The sequence below is a fragment of the Lucilia cuprina genome, chromosome 5, assembly GCF_022045245.1.
Source record: "Lucilia cuprina isolate Lc7/37 chromosome 5, ASM2204524v1, whole genome shotgun sequence".
NCBI classification, from domain to species: domain Eukaryota; kingdom Metazoa; phylum Arthropoda; class Insecta; order Diptera; family Calliphoridae; genus Lucilia; species Lucilia cuprina.
Window position 1 is genome coordinate 32,598,402 of NC_060953.1, and position 17,009 is coordinate 32,615,410.

General features: G+C 26.4%; 1 protein-coding gene and 1 long non-coding RNA gene across 5 annotated transcripts in view; one reads left to right on the forward strand and one right to left on the reverse strand.

Annotated features, from left to right (window-relative positions):
- The window catches only part of LOC111674877 (DNA N6-methyl adenine demethylase), a 168,851-nt gene that overhangs the window by 74,172 nt on the left and 77,670 nt on the right, over positions 1-17,009 (forward strand). The gene's annotated exons all lie outside the window — the stretch shown is intronic.
- LOC124419930 lies at positions 12,170-13,640 on the reverse strand. Its single transcript, XR_006940926.1, has 3 exons — positions 13,596-13,640; positions 13,398-13,486; positions 12,170-12,766 (listed from the first exon to the last, which is right to left on the reverse strand). It is a non-coding gene; the product is annotated as an uncharacterized LOC124419930 (long non-coding RNA).

Consider the following 17,009-nt stretch of genomic DNA (forward strand, 5'->3'; position numbering starts at 1 on the left):
TTCTGTTCTTATTTGCAAATACGTTCCATTATAGTTGAAGTTACCTTTGGTAGATTGTAAGAGTGAGTATGTGTGGAATATTGTACTAATAAATAATGTGTATTTCTGGCTCTTCGTTACTCGGTTGCTCTTTATGTGCTGCACAACCGAAAGGGTATGTGCTACGTAGAACAATAAAGTAATAAGAAATGAGCTTAAGTCCAGACAATGTATGTAGAAAAAAATTCAATTGAAAAAGCAATATACGAAAAATACACACAGAGAAATGATAATTAAAGTATAAAAATCAACTTAATAATTTTCATCCTTAAGGTAGGCAATGAATTATTTTGTCTTGTTTGCCAGATCATATCACTATAAATTCATATAAATGACTAACATGAGTAAATAGAATTGTAGACCTCTAGCCAATACACTCTAAAAAAGTACATTTATTCGTCCTTTAAGTATGCAATATTTTTTGTTATATCAAATTTTACTCTCCTAAAAAAGCTTTCTTAGTAATTGATACCATTCTTATGTTTATCTGACTCATATATAAGAAAACTTAGATCTAATATCGAAATAGTAATTCTTTGCAAGAATAAACTTATAAATAAATAATAGAAAAAAGTTAAGGTTTGTTTTTGTTTTTTTTTTTTGCCCGTGTATTTGTCAGGTCAAAAGCACAACCAAAATCCTGTAATATTTTCATTTTTCTGCATTAAAAAAACTTCTTACTCCCCTTACCATCAGCATAGAGCAATAACAATAACGAGGTGTATGTATATAAAAAAGTTCATATAAAGTATAAAAGTACTCCTCGCTCGTGCGAACACTTTTTCGCAAACATGTATGATAAGGTTACTCAAAGTTTCGTAGGAATATAAAGTACTATTAAAATATATGTATGTATATAAAAAATATTCTCATTTATGTTTTTGTTTTATTTTTTTGTTTATACACGTTGAAAAATTGCCCTTTTTGACTTTAAGAGAACAATAAAGAATGTGAAAAAACTGAGAAAAATCGCAACTAAAAGTAATAATAATGAAGGCGAAAAAAAAAGACAAAAGCCTCATAAATTGTTGTATCCTTTTAAAATTTATTTGTAAATATGTGGTTCTCTATATATATGTAGTTTTACTTGTGCTATTTTCCCGAGGCCTATTTACAGTGTGGTATAAAAGGTGGTCATTCGAAAACTTTAATATTTTATGTTTAACTTAAAAATTTTAAATCAATTATACTCAAATCTATATTTTGTTAAATTAAGTGATTTAAAACTGTTGCCTATTGTAGGGCTGATTGAGATATTTCGATTGATTGAAAGTAGTTATTTAAGGACGGAATTTGTAAAAATATGTTTTAATATAATTTATAAAATGATAAACCTTTTAAAAATGAATAACAACACGATTCTTTGAGAGAATTTACATAATGTACTTAAATACTTTTTTCATGAATTTATAGCCACTGTTTATTATAGTTTTATTGTAGTTTTACGTGTATTTTTAGTTATTTATTATATGCGTATTTATATAAATTTGTGTTGGTCTGTTTTACAATGATGTTTATATGCAGCAGTGGTCGGTACAAAGATATCTATTAAAAATATCATACCAGCAAAAACTTGAAAATGAATTGCACTCACACGACACATTACTTTTCAATTACTACCTATTACATAATTCCTGCATTACCATTGAGAGATCTTATAATGACTTACATATAATCAGAAACGTTAGTACTTTATTTGGATCTATGCTGTTCTATAACACACACAAAAAGAAGATAGATTAATGAACTCATAATAAAATAATTAAACAGTGGTGTTTTAAGTACGACAACGAGGTTTGAATTTTGTGTGATCTTAATTTTACCTATTTGTAACTACTTATCTAAGTAGCTATTTGTAAGTGATCGTAGTAAATACTTGCATCTATTTTCATCACGATATTAACAATTGTTTGTGCTTACAAATAAAGAAAATCGGCCTTTTTAACTCATTGCTTTTCAAAATTAGTTTTTGCTGGGTTTGTTAAAAAAGTGTGCATACATTTGACAAACATTATAAATTGCTTTCGGTCTCTGATGGCTGTAAATAACGACCATTGATATGTATGTATTTAGATATGTAAATATAAGTCTGTATTTAAAATATGTAAAGTTTAATTACATTTTGTTGTTGTTGCTGTTATTATTGTTATTTTCAACATGCATAAGGATGCTCTTAAGCGATGTAAAGTAATTTATATTAATGTTGTCGTTGCTATATTCTTCTGTCTTTTATGGTTATAATTTTTAATTAAAATTAACATACATAATAATCTACAAAATGTAAAGGGCTGTAAAAATGAAAGCACACATTCATCAAAAAAATTGTTTAAAAAATATTTACATGTGTAAAAAAATTGAATTATTTTTTGATTTAATTAGATTTTATTTCATTTTCATTAAAATATGATGATGAATTTTAAACAATAAAGGCAGAAAAAATAATTTCAAACAGATTTTCAAAGTGACACTTAAAGTGAAAGGAATTAATATCAAAAAAGGTTTAATTATACTTACTTAATAATATGAATGTATTCCGATGTTAAACTGTTGTAAATATAATTATAAAAAACTTCTTTCTATTTGAACTATATTTACTACTAAACAGCTGTTTTCGGAAAAACGTGTTATTTTACCATAAATACTATTTTTATAGTAAATTCTTGTACAATAAAATTATTATAATATCGCACATGCAATACAGAATTCTCTTGAATAAAAAATCTACATTTATACTCGGCAGACGTCATAAATACATACAAAAATACATATGTGTATAAACTTTTACTTTCATTTCATATCAAAAAATAACAAACAACCACAATTGTAGTTATATAGAGAAAAACATATACATATTCACATATGTATGTATATTTTGTAGATATATGTATACGTACACATTTTAAATATAACAACAAATTATTACTAACACTATTGGTATTACAATCAGATTGCAACAAAACTATTTACTACTTGTTTGTACAACAACGATGAGTATCAATAATATTTTTGTCACCCATAACAAAAATCTAAAATTCACACACTCACTTTTACATGCAACAGTTGCATTAGGGAGCAAAAAACAACAATACATACAAACATATAATATAAAAATGAATTGTATTCTATATGAAAATATGCAAAACTACTCATACATACATATGTATGTATTTGTAGCATTATATGTCTGTATGGTTGATACTTTTTTATGTTGCAAAAAAAGTGCAATAATATGCCATTATAATAACAACAATATCCAGGATTTTAACTATTAGTTTATTATAGATCAGATGCATTTCGTACATTTTTTTGTGGGTCGAGTTATAAAAACTTTTGCTACTCATACTTTTCATTGGAATTGATTCAATGCAATGTATAGATTCATTGCATATTTTATATAGATTTTTGCACGCAACATCAATTGGCTCCATTTAAAATTTTATGTTCTCTACCTTAAGCTATTAGTCAGTATAAACTGTTATGTGATGAGATATCTCAACTTAGAATAGTTAAAATTGCTAAAGCGTTCGTTGGTTGTAGTAAATGTAGTATACTTTAAGTGTAAAAAGTAATCATACTTAAACGTTTATTATGTTTTAAAAAAAGCAAATCTTAGGCCTACTTAAATTAAAAAAATATATTCGGATGTAGTACAATATATCAATTATAATGATTTGATTTGTAATTTTAGAATTTGTTAAAAGTTATCATTAAGTAAGCTTTAAACTTGTATATATACATTAAAATAATAAATATTGGAAACGAGTGCATACATTTAGACCATACATTTAAATATATTAAAATTTGACATAATCACTATTGTATAGATAACTACTCATTTGTTGTACAATGTGGCATACTTTAGGGTTTCAAATGTAAATGGATCCTTTCTCTATAGAATAATTATCACCTAATATTTACATGAAAATAGTAAACAAAAGAAAATAAAGCCTACTGTAAGGCTAACTAATAAAACTAAAAAGTGGTGTTTTGAATTCGACTTAAACATTGAACAAAATAAAGCTTTATTTGTTTATACTCCATTAGCCGGCATGTAGTATTTTATTTTTCTTCTTTTTGTTATATTTGGTTTATTTGTTAGAGCTATAAAAAATTGTTTTTAAAACTCATTTTTTTCTTGTTGTTGTTGTTACTAGCCATTTATGTATCTGTACGTAGAAAACATGACGTTTTAATGTTTGAAAGCGAAAGGATTTTTTTAACTACTAGAGTAAGCATGAGTTTAGTTTAGTCTACATGTCTATGACTAGTACAAACTTACATTCATACACATATACGAAGTATATATATACGTTTATATGTAGAGATGTGAATTGTGAATGTTTATGCTGGATTCACTAGTAAAAATTCATAAAAAATATACTACCATCAACTAGTATCAGTTTAAATAAACAGAAAAAATACCAGACAAAACATGGCTGAATTGTTTTGGTTTTTATGCTCGTATTGTAAAAATGAAATTTATACATAAAACATACAACAAAAAAAATATAAACCAAAACCAAAGTAGTAAAAAATGAAAACATTAATATCCATACTTGTATTTATAACTTCAATAAGGGAAAAAATAGTACCAGCTTATTTTGCGCAAATTGTTGCTGCTGATATTCATTCCGAGACAAACACGGCCAGGAGTTTGCCGATGATGATTATGACAATGATCTGTGGAGTTGGAAGTAGTAGGATTGCACTAATATTGAACTTTTTGCCGTTGCTGCACTTTTTATGGCATATGGTTAGTCTGTGATGTTTTTTTTTTAATTTTTCTACATTTGTTTCATTTTATGACTTTGAATTTAGTTTTTGGTTGTTTCCAGAATATTATCAAATGAAATCAAATTTTTATGTTTTTTTTGTGCTTTTTTAATTAAGTGAAAAATAATGATATTTTTCATTTTCATATATGCCTTTGTCTATATGTATGCAATAATAAACTTACGTATACATGTTGAAATGTGTCTGTTTATTTATATGGTGGTTTAATATTTTATGTATTTGAAAAATTATTCATTCGTTGTTTATGATTTTATTACTTTTTAAAAATACATTTTTAAAGCACTTTTTGTACTGAAATTGAAGCTGTTGCCCTGTGGCTGCTGCAATGTTTCATACAACCACATGGACCGACCGACAGACAGACATTTAAGCTTTGGATTCAGTCGAGCCTCTGTGTATTAAACATCATCATTATGAAACTCACCAGCATCATGATTATTATGTTTATTGTCATGATTTCATTGCAAAATTTTTTGTAGTATTTTTTTAGATTGTATTTTAGTACCTTTAAGCCATTAATTGGAGGAAACCAGTTATTGTAGGCCTTTTTTTGTTTGTTTGTTTGTTTGTTTCGATTTATATATTTTTTGCTGCTATATCTATACATTGGCGAGTGTGTATACAAATGAAAGTGAATTTATATGTTAAATGATGACATTGAAAAATTGTTGACTGGAGTTGAGTTTGAGATAACCAGGCAACAGTCAACCAGACCAGACCCAGAAACTAAACATTCAGCAAAACCAAAAAAAAAAAAAAACTGAAAAAAATTAATGGAAATGGCATAAAAATGTATATATTTTTTAATTAATTGTTGATTAAAAAATGTTAATGGCTTTTGTTTCGAATAAAAAAAACAAGAAATAAATCAGTAGTGGGGAAAAATAAAATTTTCAAAGCATTCGCATTACTCAAAATGAAACAAAAAGGGTAATTAAAAATACGTCAGCCTAAAAATATGCTAAGCTAATTTTCTTATGCTAAGCCTTAAATTATACTAAATTATGTTGACTGTTAAAAACCTTTCCTCAGGCTAACATAAAATACCTTTAAAATAAATGCTGTTTAAAAATGGTTTAAAAGGGTTAAACCAGGTAATTAACTGGGTGCTTAAAGTGTTTAAAAGATTTATACAGTAAACATTAATGTCATTAGAAAAAAGTAAACATTAATATCATTATAAAAATAAATAGCATACTCTACGAAGCTTTTTATGAGAATTTCTAAATTTTTTAAGAAAAAAAATATTAGAAAATAACTAACTAAAATTCTCTAATATTTTCTCTTTTCTTTTCCATTATAAATTTAAATACATTTAAGTTCCTTATATATAAAATTTCAACGTTAAATTGTTGTGGGTGGAGTATTAAAAAGAATGTAACATTGATTTTTCATAAATTTTAATGCACCATTTAACGTAAACAAAACTTATTTACAACTAAAAAAAAACGCCAGCAAGAGAAATAGAAAAAATTGCTTAAAAAAAACAAGAATAGAAAATAAGTAGGACATGGTGAAAACCTCTGAAAATAAATATACATATAAGTTTTTATACAAGTTTTTGGTAACAATTTTTAACCGAAAATGCCTAAAAGTATACTACAACAAATACATTAAGATTTTCTTTAAAATTATTTACAAAAAATAATAATAAACAACAATGGCGCTAAAACTAAGTTACAAAATATAATAATGTTTTTATACATACATAAATAAAAAGAAATTTGTGGCAAGCACTGCTGCTGCTGGGGGTAAAATTTTATGTAGCGTAAGTATTTTATGGCTTGAAAAATGTTTGAGAAAAAAACGCACTAGATTGTATTATACAAAAATATTTATGTAATAAGATGAAAAAAATTGTTTGCTGCTAACAATATAAAACTGTTTATCATAATTATAAAATACATACATATATACAAATAAAGTAACTGCTAATAGTATAGCAGCAGCAGTTTTAAATACAAAGTATATTTTTAGGGGCTTTAGCACTTTTTCATTTAGTACTCAGTGTATATGCATTATTTTGTAAACAAATTACAACATTAATTTTCATTTTCTAAAAAGGAAGGAAAACATTAATATTTCTTTCTTTTTTAAAAACAAAACAAATCACCACGTGAATTTATAGTAGAAGTAATAGCAACTACGACGTCATCATCAACATCATCACATTATGAAACGTATTGAAAATACAACTTAAATAAAAATTCTCACAATAACAAAACAATAAAATTTTATAAAGAAAACTGTGCAAAAACAGCACAATACAAAACAATAAATGTATGTAAAAATATTTTTGTCTGACATTGAAAAATGGCCGGTCACGTTTTATAGCTTTTTTGAGTTAAAGGTTGTTTTATTCGCTTTATTTTTACTTCATTTTTTTTTTTTTTTGTAACATGGACCTTTTCCCCCCAACTCTAAATACATTTTTTTTTGTGAGCAAAAAATAAGAAAAAACTGCAATACAACATAAAACGAATTATTCACTATCCACAGCCAAATATAAAAATATTCGTAGTCTTTCAGACAGTTTTATATAGGTTTAATGACTTCTTTCAGAAATTTTTAAAACTACATCTAAATTTTTAACTTTATAAAGCAATTTACATTTATTAGCCTAAAAATGTGCTTAATATTCATTAAGTTTTTTCACTATCCTAAAAGAGAGCGAAAGCAAAAAATGTAATATCGTTAATTCTATATCTGAATCTTGATGATAATATCACAAAATGTTGGTTAATCAGTAAAGAAATATGCTCTCATTATTCTACCTCTCTCCCCTGCATTTCTTTCTAAATTTTATTGAAGGCAAATAAAATTGTTATCACTTACGTAACTGTATTCGTATGATCTTACCAAAAGAAAATTATCGGAACGTTTTATAAAATTTTTTTTTGTTTGTTCGAAATATAGTGACTTCACTGTTTATTTTTATATTAATACCAATAGTATTTCTTCCCAAGTTAGTTATTTAAAAAAAGTAAAATAAAACTGCAAATAAAAAACGCTCTTTAAAATTACGAGTATAGTTTTTGCATTTTTTTTTGTTTTTTTTTTTCGATTGTCAGCATCTGTGTCTGTGTAAAACCTGTGTGCTGCAGCTACTTTCGGCTGGCTGGTTGGTTACTCGATTTTATTGTTGCTGTTCAAAATGTATTTTATGTTGTTTTTGATGTCTTTTGCTTTTAGTACGTTACAGGGATGGACAATTTTGTTTGGAATACCTGGTACTAAAGCAACAATATTAAGAAAACTAAAAAGTATTTAAACAAAATCGATAGAAAGGAATTTAAAATCATAACTAATCCTTAGTACTTTTAACTTTAGTAAATACATAATCAGAAAAGTTAAACACGTGTAAAAAATTTCCGTTATATTTTGTAAATTTTCAAAATCTTAATTCTCCTTCTCTGTCATTTCTCATACGAACATAAATATGCTTATTTGTTGTAGTTGTTGGTGGATTTTTTTTCAACATTATTTCAATTTTATTTTCGTTTATATCCTGTTTTTCGCGAAATTGAAAATGATATTTGTATGTTGTTATATATATTTTTTTTCTTATTTTATTATATTTTTTCACTCTTGCAACTTTTATTTATATTTTTGTTTGTTTGTTATATAAAAATGTTCCTCTACATATATACATATTAATAAAGGGATGTAAAAATATATTGTTAGTCATTATTATTGGTATTTTCCAATATGTAGTATTAAAAACCATCAATATTGATGGTTGTTGTTGCTGTTGGTCTGTTGTTGAGTTTATTGTAGAGGATACAGAGATATATATAGAGAGAGAGGACCAACAAGACATAATAGATAATGTTGTTGTTAAATTTTAATTTAATTTAGTACAATTTCAACATATTTAGTTAAATTATTTAAAAGATAATACGTAAATTATTTTTTTAAACAATTTTAAGCATTTTTAATCAAGACAACAAAAGTTTGGCATATTTTTAGTTATCATTGCAAAATTTTTGTTGCAACAACAATTAAAGCTTACAGCAGTTAAATTAAAAGTTGGTTGAGCTATGAAATCATTATTTTTGAATCAATTTAGTTGTTTTCTTAACTTCTCTTAAAATAGGAAAATTTATAGAAATGTATTTTACCTTCAACAATACAACAATTTAACTAAAGTGCTGTGAAATTGTACCTTTATTAAAAAATAAACTCTATCTTAAGCTCATTTTTATTATACAATATTGTTGTTGTGTTATTTTATTCTCTTGTTATTGTTGTCTATATTCGCTATTAAAACTACAACATATTACAAAAACAAATAGAAAAAAGCAATGACAGCAATAACAACAAATAATAAACGTTTACAAAATAATGCCAACTTAACAATAAAAGTGTTTAAAATGCAAAAAAATAATGTATAAACTTCATCATATAAATTAAAATATACAACACTGACAACACTACTCCTCACTTCATCTCAACACACCCCACTTGTCGTATTGTACCTGTCTAGCAATACATACACATATAAACTGTATTGTATAAATTTATTTTAAAAACATCCTTTTACCTCCTCTCAACCTCCTGCTGGCATAACATTTATACTCCTGTTTACATTACATTTACATACATACAAATATATATTTACATACATTTAAACGTTCCTTCATACACACATATTTATAACAATTTTTATTTTTTTGAAAAGAAGTGGTATTTTTACAAACATCCAACAGTTTACATAAATCTGCTGTATCCTTTTTAGGTAATATTTTTCTAACTATTTGGTTGAGTCCAATTAATATAGTTTTGCAACGAATGGTTATTTAATGAATTCCAGTTTTACTTTACTTTGGTATGGTTACTCAGAACTACTGGGCAGTAACAATATCATTATACAACAAACTATCTATTTGTAATTTTTGGGAGGACGTCAAGGAAGCATTTACTGATGTTGTTATTTACCCGTATTACAATATTATTAATAACATTTTATTATTTGTTGTTGTTCTAGTGTTTCTATTGTTGATTTTTGTCGGTTTATTTTAGTTGTTGACTCTATAAGAAATGTAGTATTTATACACTTTTAATTTCGAATAATTTTCGAAAATATTTTCAATAAATACATACTCAACTTTCAAACTTTAATTTATTTTAAGTGCTTCAATATTTACATTTATCATAACAAATTGCGATTTATTATAACACATTAAGGTATTGTCTATATACAGTTTTCCTTACTTTGTAGTAGGACAATAGACAAATCATAATTTATTTTAATTTCCAGCATATTCAACACTAAAACTATCTGATCAGTTAAAAATATTTTAGAATAATTTTATTAGCTTAGAACCTTCTTTAAAGATCCCTATAGTAGAAAGAACAGACAGGCGGACGGTTTGACAAAAACCCCGGAAATAGATTGGGGATATACGAACAAATTAATGCACATGGACTTTAATAAAAAAAACTCTTAAATGTTACCGAAAAGAGAGCCTTGGAGGCAAATGATTACATAAAGTAATTCGTTACTTAGTAAATAACACTCACTTGTAATATGTATTTTATCAATAATTAGAATTATTTGTAATTGTTGTTTTGCCAATTAAAATTGTTTGCAATATGTAATTGACCAAAAACCAATTATAATTATTTGGAATTGAAGTTTTTTCAATTACCAGACATGGAGGCAATGATTACAAAAAGTGATTCATTACATTATCAATTACAATTACTTCTATTGTGTAGTTGAGGAATAGCCGATTACAATTACTTGTAATTGTAATGGAATTTTTCTATTAGAATTACTTGTAATTGTAATTTACAAATTACATGTAATTATATGGATGAAAATTTACAATAACTAGTTATTGTAATTGGGAAAACTTTAATAACAATTTAAAGTAATTGTAATTTGCAAAACTCGAATTATTGAAATTGACAAAACTTCAATTACAATTAAAGGCAATTGTAATTGGTAAAGCTTCAGTTGCAATTACTTCAAATTAAAGTGTAATTGAAAATGCAACTATTAACCCTTTAGTTGTAATTGGCTATTGTTTAAATACACATTACAAGTAATTATAATTGAGAAAATACCAATTACAATTAGCGTTTCTCCTGAAATCCTCCATTTCAGATACTGGGACGAATTTTGAATTATTTATAAAATAATTCTTACATAAAATTCGAATCTTAAAATTGCGGCTTCTTGTTTCGCAAAACTGCTTTTCTTTATATAAATTAAAGTTTTGTCATTATATTAAAAACCTTTTTATTTTCCATTTTTATAAATTTGCCCATTAATATAAATTCTATTATTTATTTATAACAATTATACTAATTACAAATTTCTTTCTTTTTATATCATTTTAGGTAAGTCATTTTAAGCTTCAAAAATATTATGTATCTAACTGGTATATAGTTTTGTAAGTATGTATTGTTTCTCATTTAATATACACACACTCGCCTATTTACTGTATATAGTATTTCCATAAAGATCCCAGTAGATCTAGGCGAGAGTATAGAAATAGTCGGCAGGAAATTTAAACTAAACTTTAACCAAACGAAGTGTACCAAAAATCATTTCAAAATGACCACCTTCTTAATAACTTAAGTATACTATAGTACAGAATAGTTATCTTAACAGATACCTGTAAGATATAAAGTAAACAAATAACTTACTTGCCATAACGAAAAGTATACACAAACCAAATGCTTGAAAACGCTATGTGACTATTAACTAACTACTTACTAGATTACCTGGAACACAAAAGTATGCTATTGATTTGCTCTGCATTATAAAAACTGTAAAAATAGTCAAAGGTTATAGAATATAATCAAGCAAATTATTAGAAATTGTTTAAAAAGTGATACATTGTATATTTGGCAAGCAGCTGGTATCCTTATAGAAACCTTAAATTAAAATTTCATTTCTGTTTCTTACTAAAATTTATATTTTAAATTACATTTTCATATTCCTTGAATAAATTATGTTGCTTTTGTTAACACAAAACACAATGTTCTATATTCAAAAGTTCATTTTATTATTATTTGTTGTTGTATACATAAATAAATTAGATTTTTAATTAAAATTAAAAAGGTTGAATATGAAAAAAAATCAACTTACAGACAAAAATTTTTAAATTAGTTTGTTGCTTTAAGAACTTAACAAAAATCTTTACATAGATTAATGTGCAAATTAGGGAAATATCATTAAATATCGAAATAATTTTATTAAAATAGGAAAAGTTCAAAATTCAATACATTAGTATATTTTAATTTTAAAATTTCCTAGAACATTTTAATTGAAATTTTTATTTCAGTTTAATACAAATTTTTCCCTGGAAATTAATTTATAAATTCTTTTTTTATATTTTTGAAACTATGCAATAAAACAAATCAAATTCCTCAAATATTTTAATTTCGAAAATATAGTTTTTTTTTGTATTTTATCTTTTCATTCAATTCAAATGATTCATTAGTGAATAATAGAAAATAATTACTTGACAAAATACTGTACATAAATACATTCATAAATATGTATATATGTATGTACAACTACTTATTGATGAGCAAAACAATGGCATTTCTAATGACATATAAATGTTCAAATTTACTTACAACCCGTAAATTATGACATACAATTAGGAAATTTCTGAGAAATATTAAAAGTTTGAGGGAGTGATTTTTTATAATATTTTAACACCAAATCGAGAAATATTTTTAATTATAAAAAATATTTAAGTTCAATACTTGTAAAACGTATGTATGTTTACGATATATGTTTGTGTTTTTAGGGTATATTATCTTCTATAATCTCTATAATAATACATAGTCTAGCAGTAATTTTTAGAAACTCCTAAGCATTTGGAATCGTTTCCAAAACTAACATATATAACGAAGTGGATTTTCTGAAATAATCTAGCCGACCATTCCTGCTGCTGGCCATTGTAAACATCTGTAATTGTACAAAAACGCAATACAGCCAACAATGCAAAATGTCCTTAATTTTATTATAATTGAATTAATTACTATTTACTTGTATAATAACACAAAAAATGATGGAAAAGTACAAGAAAAATGCTTGAAAAAAAAGAAATAAATGCGAATAAAATAAAATTTAATTAAAAAAGTGCATTAACTTTAATGAGTAAAAAGCATTTACCAGCATAGTTTTCTGAGAAGCAAGAAAAAAAAATAAAAATAAAATAAAAATATTTTATATATGAAGTATAAAAAAGGCAGAAACAAAATACGTTTTAACTTAATTTTATAAAATATTAATATTGAAAATAAAACAGAGAAGAAAAAGCAATAATAACGAGAAAATGTATTCAGTTTACTGTACTGCTTGCTGCACATATACTTAAAAAAAGCACACACATACATACTTGTATAAAATGGCATGCCACAAATTTCAATTACATACAGGAAGAAGAAGCATCATCATAAAATTGCTAAAATAAATAATAATAATGGAAAAAATTCACACGAAAAACAACAAAAAAACATAAAAGAATGAAAATAAAAATAATACAACAAAAACACAAAAAAGAAAAATAATAATGAACAAACATAAAAATATTTACCTCCAACACAAACACACATACTTTGGAATTCCTTAAGCACCCACTCTTCTCTTCTGTAACCACTTTAATTTAATAAAATTACCGAGCGGCTTTAAAAATGGAAATTTTTAAATTTTATATATAAAAAATTTAATTTTTTATAAAATATACTTAATTATAAAAAAATCTAAACAAATTTGTAATAAATTTTGTACTTACAAAAATGTTTTACAAATCCATGCCATTGCTAGTTTAATAATAAATAATTTAATGAGCAAGTAAATGGCACGAAATTAACAAAAATTGTATAATATTGTTGTAAAGAAATTTTAATTATTTTCAATACAACAACAACAACAACAATGATGTAGCTTAAAACTGAAGAAATTGCTAAAGGGTGCGGAAAATACTTACAATCTAGAAACCAAAAACAAAACAACGAAAGAAAGATTCAACCCAAACTAATACAAAATTTCTCTCACACTTATACAAACGAATAAGCACACACAATCGCACACTTCCACATACAACATTGTTGTAAGAACAACAAACGCCATTCAAACCCTTGGTCTTACTAACACCCTCTAAAAATCTTCTTATACCACCTCCTTTACCCCCTCCCTATACTTATCGTAGCAACCAAACACTAAAAGGCAAAATCAATAAAGACGCGCAAAAGAGAATAATGGAGAGTGACTACAAGTTTGGAGCAAGAGAAAGTGCAAGATTTTCAAGAAAATTGCAGTGATACATACTACAACAAAAACGATTACGATTACTACACAGACTCAGGCCCCACGGCACACACACACAATCAGACGACAGACACCAATTCTAAAACGAAACGAGCAGGAAGAAAATTACTGAAGAAAATATACCAACAAATATCTAATACTTTTATAAGTTCAGCATTAAGTACTTTTCGCGATAAAGTTATTTGAAAGTTATTCAAAATGAACGGCATTGTGCCCAAATTCTACAAATTCTCAAAATCGTATAAGATTTATAAAGTTATTCAAAATTAACGTCGTTTTTAAAATGGGAATCGTGTAAGAAAACTACTAACTCCCGTATGGACTAGCTTTACTGATTTGAGATCGGTGGGGTGTCGTGACGTTTTGACACACCAAAAAGTGTAATAATGTCCATGGATATTATGACACTTTAAAATTTATAATTGTACCAGAAATTATGAATGTTCTAGGTACAAACAATGTTTTACATTGCCAGCTAGAATAAAAGACACCAGCAGAAATTGTAGCAACAGCAAGCAAGAAAGAAAGCAACATATACACCAACCAGTCAGCCATTTAGACCGTCAGATATCAAGCCAACAAAACTTAAAGTTCCAACGAAGAAACAATACTGGCTGCCTTCTGTTAACTGCGATAACAAAAACGTTAACGCCGCTAACGCTGCCACAGATGTTTCTAACGTTCATGGTTGGTGTTAATAGCAATTGAAACAAAAAGAAAATATCGCGTAATACAGACTCACATACACTTGCAGACAGGCAGGTATTTTAATAAACACACATACATACACTCTCTCAAACACACACATAATTCCACCATTGTAAAGTTGAGGACGACAAGAACGACAACGTCATTTGTACTCAGTGTAGAAAAACATCTCTGCACAAGGAAAATAATGAAAACAGCAGCAACAACAACCAAGCAAAAAGATGGCGAAAGAAGAGAAGAAAAACAAAACGGAAATGCTGTTGAAAATGTATGCATATTTTACTCACACACGTACACACAAATATATTCAAATTATTATTGTTGTACATGTGCACAAAAAGCAGCAGCAACAACAAAATTTGAAAAAAAAACTATTACTTTTACCCTTGATGCGGTTTCAATTGTATGAGTGTGTGTATATGCGGAAAATCATTTCAATGTATATACATATGTAAATATCTGTGTGTATATGTTTATTACAGGGTGAGGAATGTTGTCTGAGAATTATCGATTTTTGCTAGTGTATTGTGGAGTGCGCAGTAAAACTACTGAAATTATGTCTGTTGTGTTGTGTTATGTTCTTGGTACGACTTAGCTCGGCTGAGTTTTATTCTAGTGTATTCTATTCATCTGGTTTTTATGTGTCTGTAGCTGCTTTTGTTTTTGTTGGCTTTTCAATATTCCTGCTAGTCTTTGTCTCAGTTTTTGTCCTGGCCTTTTGAAAACACACATACACTAACACGTTGTTTATTTTAGAGTTTCCACGTCTAAAAGTTTCTTTCTGTTTTCATTTAGCTTTCGCTGTATTGCAAATGTCGTTCGTTGTATGCGCGCATTGAGTATTTTGACATTGTCTCTTGAAATGTTCACAAAAAACACACACACAACATAACAGCAATCTGAGACAGCTGGGTAGATAGATGGAATGCAGGCAGCCATGGTTGTATATATGTATATCAGTGCCACACAGTACGTATGAGTGTGTAAAAATTATAATTTTGTTGTTGTCCTCATCATCGCCATTGCTGTTGTTGTCGCTGTCGTCTTCGTTGCTATCTAAAAACACACATACACACTTACTTAGACATACACTGTGGTCTTTTACCATATGTACCTCTAAGCAGGGGCTGACTTGACTGACAAAATGTTGCTGACCACGAACAACAAAGGAAATAGATGAAGAATATTTCTTAGAAACTAGATGATGAGAAGAACTAAAAATACTAATAAGTAAAGACAAAGTAAAATAAGAAGAAAATACTATCACTCATACTAATGTTAACACACACTTATGTATACACTGTATATGTGTATGTAGAAAACTCACGTACACAAAAAGGCGTTGTTATTTTCGTGAGCAGGCAGCAGCAGCAAAAAATAGAAACAAAAACAACTAAATAATAAAAAATCAATAGAAAATTAAAGCTACTTTAAGGATTCCCAACAAGATAGAAAAATTAGCAAATTTTTAAAATTAACAAATGAAAATAATTTTATTATTACCTTGCCTTTTCTCTATGAATAAAAAATTTTATTTCAAATAAATATGTATAAAATTTGTTTTGAATTATTGTATTTAAATTGTCTTTGGGAAAATGTATAACGATACATTTTCAACAAAAAAAAAACGTATATTGTAAATACATTTTATACAATTCTCTATAGAAATATGTTATTTTCGATAAAAATTTTTATAGACAAAGAAATAATATTGTTTAATTTCATATAATAAAATTTAGTTTTTATAAATTTTCTTTCGAAATATTTTGTTATCGATACATTTTTTTCGGATTTTTTAATTATAAACTTTCCACAATAAGTTCATATAAGAAGTTGGATTATGGTGGAGTACTTTACCAGTGTTCATATAGTTAGAGTTTTAATGGTCTCTGTCAGTCAAACATAACCTCAATTTAAGATAATAACAAATAATAACCGAAATAACCAGCTCGATCTGGTCGTATTTAAAATATATCAACTACTGCATAATATACATTATTACACAAGAAGTGTTGCATATGTATAGGCTAAATAGGAAAACCTTTAGAAAATGCTCCATGAAATGTATTTTTCAACTAAAACACATACAATTACACCTTTGACCTTTATGTTAAAAAAAAGATAGAAGTGTTAATATAATTTCATTGATATTTTTAAGTGAATCAAGTAT